We start from the raw sequence: 7,933 nt of genomic DNA, 5'->3' as shown, positions 1-7,933 counted from the left end.
AATAAGATACTGTTTGAGAGATGACTTTCATTATTTAAACTTTGCTAGAGTTAGATACGATAGATTAGGATTGGGAGATCTTTCAAGTAAGCTGTACAAGAATCTTAGCTTTATTCCTACTTAATTATGATAGACCATATCCCTTAAAAATAAAAAAATAAAAAAATAAAAACAAATATTGTCATGTGAGGTCGGTCAAAAATAGTGGCATTCGACTCTAACAATATCATGGCTAAGGAAAGAAGGGAAGCATGAAGTGTTTCCCTCTTTTTTATATCATATTCTAAGGGAACATGAGGTGCTGATCACAAATGCCTGCCTCTCCAACTGATATTACCATGCTCCATAAATTTTGGGCCTATCCCTTAGCGGGCCGTCAACCTAAAAGCTAGCTGGATTTATTATTTGCAGTCATTTTGATTTGAATATATATATGGGTGGCGTTCAAGGGCCAACTTTTTGGCAAAACATTTTTCAAAACATGGGTTAGAGATTTTGGAATAGGCTCATTTTTGGTGAGGATGATCTGTACGGTGAGGAGATCATCCTCACCAAAAATCAGCCCATTCCAAAATTTCTAACCCCATCAAAAACAGTTTACAAAACATGGACGGTCCACGATTTTTCAACTTGTAAACATGGGTTAGAAGTTTTGAAATGGGTTGATTTTTGGTGATGATGATCTCCTCACCGTAGAGATCATCCTCACCAAAAATCAGCCCATTCCAAAACTTCTAACTCATGTCTTGAAAAATGTTTTGCCAAAAAGTTTGCCATTGAACGCTACCTTTTATATATATATATGGGTAGCGTTCAATGGCTAACTTTTTGGCAAAACATTTTTCAAAACATGAGTAAGAAGTTTTGGAATGGGCTGATTTTTGGTGAGGATGATCTCTACGGTGAGGATATCATCCTCACCAAAAATCAGCCCATTCCAAACTTCTAACCCATGTTTACAAGTTGAAAAATCGTGGACCGTCCATTTTTTGTAAACTGTTTTTGATGGGGTTAGAAGTTTTGGAATGGGCTGATTTTTGGTGATGATGATCTCCTCACCGTAGAGATCATCCTCACCAAAATTCAGCCCATTTCAAAACTTCTAACTTATGTTTTGAAAAATGTTTTGCCAAAAAGTTTGCTAAAAAGTTTGCCATTGAACGTGACCCACATATATATATATATATAGGGTCCCGTTCAGCACCCTAAGCTTTACCACACACTTTAACAAACGTGTTTTGTCTTACATGGGTTAGAAGTTTTGGAATGGGCCGATTTTTGGTGAGGATGATCTCTATGGTGAGGAGATCATCCTCACCAAAAATCAGCTCATTCCAAAACTTCTAACCCCATCAAAAATGGTTTACAAAAAATGGACGGTTCACGATTTTTCAACGTGTAAACATGGGGCTAAACATTTCGGAATGGGCTGATTTTTGGGGAGGATGATCTTCTAATCATAGAGATCATCCTCACCAAAAATCAGCCCATTCCAAAACTTCTAACCCATGTAGGACAAAAAACGTTTGTTAAAGTATGTGGTAAAACTTAGGGTGCTGAACATTTCCCATATATATATGGGAGCGGTTTGGCAGCCCTAAAGTTTGCCAAGTTTGGTGCCAAACATTTTTTGTAAATCACTTTTGATGGGGTTAGAAGTTTTGGAATAGGCTGATTTTTTGTGAGGATGATCTCTACGGTGACGAGATCCTCCTCACAAAAAATCAGCTCATTTTGAAACTTCTAACCCTAGTTTACAGGTTGAAGAATCGTGGACCGTCCAATTTTTGTAAATCACTTTTGATGGGGTTAGAAGTTTTGGAATAGGCTGATTTTTAGTGAGGATGATCTCCTCATCATAGAGATCATCCTCACAAAAAATCTGATCGTTCCAAAGCTTCTAACCCATATTTTGAAAAATGTTTGGCACCAAACTTGGCAAATTTTAGGGCTGCTGAACCGTCCCCTATATATATATATATATATATATATTATATATATATATATATATATATATATAGATATATATATTGTTGTTATTGTTGTTGTTAAGGGCTTGACGACCAACTATATAATTCTTCACGTACAATTCTGGTACACAATTAAAAAACAAAAAATGCTAAATTGTAAAATCAATAGCCAGGATGATTTTGGTGTGTGAAGGTACACCCAGGAATGCATGGCCCAGAAGTTAATGGCGTCAATGGGTTGAAATTGTGTGTGGACTGTTTGTTTAACCCGATTATGGACGAGTATTCTAAGTCATGCACCACATGAGAAACTTACCACACCAGCATCCAATTGACGCTAATTGGGTTCAACACACATGTGGGGAATTTTTTTGGATCTCCCACTCCTCAAGATCTGTGTTGCACTTGATTTATGAGCTTCGTGTCACAATAACTAAAGACTTCAATTATCTTCTCCGGTGAATTTCTTTTCTGATCATCTTCTCTGTCACTCTTCATAGGAAAAGACACCGGCGTGATATCGATGAAAAGGCTTCTGATGTTCAAGTTAGAATTTAGAATAAATTGCAGAAAAATAAGAAGAAAATAAGACTAAGGAATTTCTTATGTGGTTTGTACCAAATTTTTTTTTTTGAATCAGAGCGACTTCTTTATTTATAAAATAGCCTCTTTAATGGTGGTAGCAAACTCATTTGTAACTACTCACCCATATTATCTAGCATTTATGACAATAAAGGCCCATAATGTTTTGATAACCTTGAAGACCCTCTCCTTTTAGTTCTTGTAACTTGCACGAGGAGTGGTCTTAAATGTGTATCTGATCTAACTTGGTGGCTGTTCAAATTTTGAGTTGACTCAATCATGTGTTATGCAATTGTAACTCTTTTGGGCATCGTACGTTATGTTCACAAAAAGGGGGGGGGGGGGTCGGTCTAATAGGCCGCATCTTTTGTATACATTATAAGTAGGGATGGGCTTAAAAGCTTAATCTTTTGGTGTCATCATAAGGAGTGATGAACTTAGAGGTTGAACCTCTTGGTGTCGTACCTGTTATTAGAAGGGACGGACTAAGAGGTCGAACATTTTAATATTGCCTTATTAGGAGGGACAGATTAATGAAGCCGACCCTTTGGTATTATGTTATTAATAGGGATGAAATAATGAGGTCGAACTCTTGGTGTTATGTTATTAAGAGGGACACACTAAGAAGTCAAATTTCTTGCTATTACCTTAATAGGAGGGACAAAATAATGAGGCCAAACCTTTGGTGTTATGTTATTAAGAGGGACACACTAAGAGGTCAAACCTCTTTGGTGCTGTCTTATTTGGAAGAACAGACTAGAAAGGTCGAACCTCTTTGATGTTACCTTATCATGAGGGATGGACTAAAGAGGCTGAACCTCTTTGATCTTACCTTATTAGGAGCAACAGACTAGAGAAGTTGATCTTCTTTTAGTGTTGCCTTTTAGGAGGGACAGACTAGAAAGGCCAATCGTCTTTTAGTGTTGCATTCTTAAGAGGGACGGAAAAGTGAGGTTGAACCTCTTTATGTATTAGATAGGTGGTTCGACCAATATTAGTTGTACCCTTTCTTGCCTATTTTGGATCGAATCCTTTAAATCGAGTTTGATTTGGTAAGATTTGATTATCTGATTTTGTAACTTTGTTAATCCCTAGAAAGGAATAATTTTTATTCTTACAACATAGTCCGACAGGTTCTTCAAATTCAATGAGGTATGGTTTGGTGGTTGGGGAGGAGACCCGCTATGAATAACCCCACAATGTTGTGGGACCCATTATCGTAGGGGGAAAGTATTGATACATTCGAGTTATGAGGATTCCATCGACATATTGACTTATGTCCAACCCTATTAATCATATAAATGAACAATGGATTGAAGAAAGGCCAATTTGATTGGGTGAGATAGGTGCCGAACACCTTTCAAATCTTATAACATGACCCTTAAAATTACAAATCTAACTCAGATCGAAAACCATATTTAGAGTCACCTATTACTACCAAAACTATAAAAGTTAGGGTTACAATTAGAGCGAGCAAACCCCGAAAAATGAGCTTGACCCAAGGACTTTTTCAAAAAGTTTTAAAATCCAATTTCAAAAAATTAGATGGCACGAAGTCCATTTTCAGAGGAAATTTTAAGCCTCGTCGAACCTTACCTTTGGCCATGCCATATTTAATCCTCAAATGGCCTCACCCACTCCAAGGTTAAAATTTTGCTTGGTTGAACCTTAGGTTCGGCCAGGGTTGAATTTTGGTTAAATTTGGCATGGCTGAACTTTAGGTTGAGCCAATTTTGTTGGACAGTTAAGACTCATGCATTTTTCTCTATCAAGAAACCCTTTCCTTAATTACTTCTCTCTCAAGAAACCCCACCATTTTACTCTATCATCCTTGTATTAATTTTCTAAATAATTTCCTCACCTTATTTTTCAAGTAATTCACCAACTTCTTCATATAAGGACCTTTGGTAAAGGATTGGTCTCCACATGAGTGTTATTATCTCCTTAACCACATCATTTTGAACCTAATGGGGGTGAACTTGTACCCATTAATCCTAATACCAATTTTACTAGAATTCCTTTTATTCAAGGTAATTTGATCATCTTCTAAGGATTATGACCATTCTATCAATCCTAGAGAATTCTTTAAACTTGTGCACAAGGAGTATAATATGTTTAGGTTTTTAGAAAGTTAATTAGCCTAAATGTCTAGAAAGTTTAAAAACCAACCACATAATTACATACCATTTAGGCTAATTCTCTCCAATTTGACTCAAGATCAATGTCTTAAGACCATTCTAATCTCCATCAAGAATTCTCTAAAACTTTTAGATTTTTACCATCTTACCCATTAATGATCGTGATTGGTGAGATTCATAAGTGAGTGAATAACCATTAAGGCCAAGGAAAGGAAGAGTAATTGTGATTTTTCATGAAGATTTTAATAAAATTATTTATAACTTGAAGATTTATGATCAATTTATCGCCATGGGTCACCCAAATACTATAAATAAGAGACTATTACAAGACAAATGGAAGAGCTCATTTGGTGATTCAAAATTTTGTCCAAATATCTCTCTAAACTTTTTAAGCTTTCTTATTCTCCTTAAATCTCTCCCAAAATCTATAGAAGATAAAGAAGAAAAAGAATAGGAAAAAGGAAAAAGAAAACCAAGGTGGAATTAAACCTTCCATTTTTTCATCTAATCTCTCTTTTCTTACTCTTTCCCTTTTTTTAATTGTAAGTAATTTTACTTTATTTATATGCTTTATCATTTAATAATGTAGATTTACATTTCCTTAGTTAAAGGCTTGAGGAGAGAAAGTAATATTTCTTTAAGATAATCTCTTCCAATAAGTTTTCAATAAGCTCCTTAAGAATATTAAATTAGGCTGTTTTATATTTTTTATTTCCATACAATTTAAATGTCATAGTATAGATGCTTTACTTGTTTTACTTTTCTTGCACTCTAAGTTTTCTAAAATAATAGTTTTTTTTTTTTTTTTTTTTTCTTTCGATGGCAAGAGAGCTAGAGAGTAAAATCTCTTACGAGGTAATCTTATCTTACCAAGTTCATACCATGTATACATTTTGCATACACCCACTTTTAAAATGACTACACGTTAGGATGTAGGTCTTCATATGTTTTTATCCAACCTTTACAACTAACAAAAATAATCCAAAAATGGATAAAATATTATGCATATAGTATTGACTCCTACATAATATGATTTAAATCATGAATCCCACCAAAAGATCAAACCAATAAACAAAGCCTCTTAAGAGGATACATAAGATAGTTTTGAAACTTTGGGACCCCAAATGATGAAATTTATGTGAATTTCCATCAAAGTCTCAAGCTAAATAAAAAAAAAAAATCCAACAAGCACCTACTTTTAGTATTAGCTTGCTCATTGTCTTAATGTGCTCATTTTTCAAAATAAAATCATAGTCAATTTTCTTTGACTTTCTCTATAATTCCCTCTATTTCAAAATCCGAAAAAGTGAATTTCTAATTTAACCTTTAGTCAATTTATTGATAACCAACGTAGGATGGGAAGGACAAGATGCCCAACACTTTCCTTATCCCTCAACTAAACCTCCTTACCTTAGTTGTCTAACTAGACCTTTTCCCCTTATCCTTTAAATATGTGAGTCACTACAAATCAAGAAAAACATAATTTTAAAACTCTTTTACAATGCCAATTCACACTTTAATTGAATGGTGGCGACTCCTAAACTCGTGTAGATGAGCTCAAACCCTCAAATGTTTCGAAGCTCATATATTTACAATGATTATATTACAATTTTAATATTTTTCTTTTCTTGAAAATTGCGATTATTAATACAAAATAATTATTTTAGTTAATCTTATTATTTTCCTTCTCTCTTTAAATTTATTTATAATTTTATGTATATGAACTTTTGTGACAAATTTTTAGGAAAAATAATTGTAAATTTTTTATTCTTTTGCACATCACTTATCTTTTTATAAACCCTTAAAAATACTAAATTACCTAATATTAATGAGGAATGCATTAACCCAGCCAACCCAACTTGGCTATGGTTCGGGTTAAGCATTTCATGCCCGAGGTCAGGTTGGGCAAGGGTGTGGGTTAGTGTTTGGCAAGTTTGGGTTGAGCGAGGGTTGATCCCCAACCCGCCCCAATTGCAACCCTACTAAAATTAAGTGGCAGCTCCAAAAACTCATGACCCGCAAGCCCGATAGTGTGGACCTTATTTGAAATCCAGATCGAGGATTGCCATAGTTACACCCTATCAATGGGATCAAACCAAGAATCCATGGGCACCAAGGTCCTCAACAATCGAACTTGCACGTTAGATTTTCTGTGCTTATATTTACAATCCTCTTGCTTGCTTAATACAGAAAAGATAAACAAAATTGTAGTGTATATGTGCCATGGAGAGGTTGATCATTCATTGAGTTCTGGGGATTCCATATCTCTTCCATGACCAAATTGATAATCTAGTCCAAAGCAAGCTGATCTTAGTTGGTTTCTTAGGAGTTTAAAGAGATTTTCGTCAACAATTCTATCATTTAATGAAGAGAGAATTTATCCTGAGAGACTACTCTTAACACTTTCTTGCTATCTTTGATTTACAGCCACAATCACAAATAATCCAACCGCAAAAACAGTCCAAAAAGACTCTAGAATACTCAAAGCAAGAGGAAAATGATATTTATTTTCTACATCTAATGGAAAGAGATCGATTTATAAAAATTCATCTCCAATGCAGGGAAATCTCTTACTTTTTATCAAGCCAAGACTCCCAAAAAATTCCTACAACTTACTTTTACAAGATTTTTTCACTTATGGACACAAAAACATGGTAACCAAGTTCAGTGTTTTTAAAAAATGGGAAATTTTTTGGTGAGCATACAAATGCAATTTTTGGATTTCTCTCTGAAACCCAACATCTTCAACCTTCAAGAAAATAAAATTAATTTTGAGATTAAATGAAAGGTAAAAATGTTAGCATATTCTATAATTTCAATAAATCATCAATTAAGTCAATGATTCACTGATTGAATCGGCTAGTCCTTTGTTCGGAGACTTTAACGAATTTTTGGAAAAGCTCAGAATTTTGTCTAGTTTTTTTTTTTTTTTTTCCGTTGAAACTCAGAATTTTTTCACTGTACTCAAAAATTGAAAAATGGTCCAACATGCCTAGTCCCAATAGCATGTAACACTTAGAGTGACTTTTATTGGGAGACCACCTTCACTGGGCAATCTAATTTCCTAATGAAGAAACAAATTAGAATGCAACCATATTTAACATACATGGGCCAAATTTCTTTAGAAGGACCTTAATTATCCAATTTTTTGCTTCAACTCTTGATATTTCCTTTACTAGGCGAAAATTAAAGAAGTTCTTCAGATTGAATTGAAATTTGACATAAAGGTGCCAACATCTCCCA

Source organism: Akebia trifoliata, chromosome 16, assembly GCF_017979445.1.
Source record: "Akebia trifoliata isolate Shusen 1 chromosome 16, ASM1797944v1, whole genome shotgun sequence".
In the NCBI taxonomy this organism is placed as follows: Eukaryota; Viridiplantae; Streptophyta; class Magnoliopsida; order Ranunculales; family Lardizabalaceae; genus Akebia; species Akebia trifoliata.
This window is presented reverse-complemented; position numbering follows the sequence as displayed.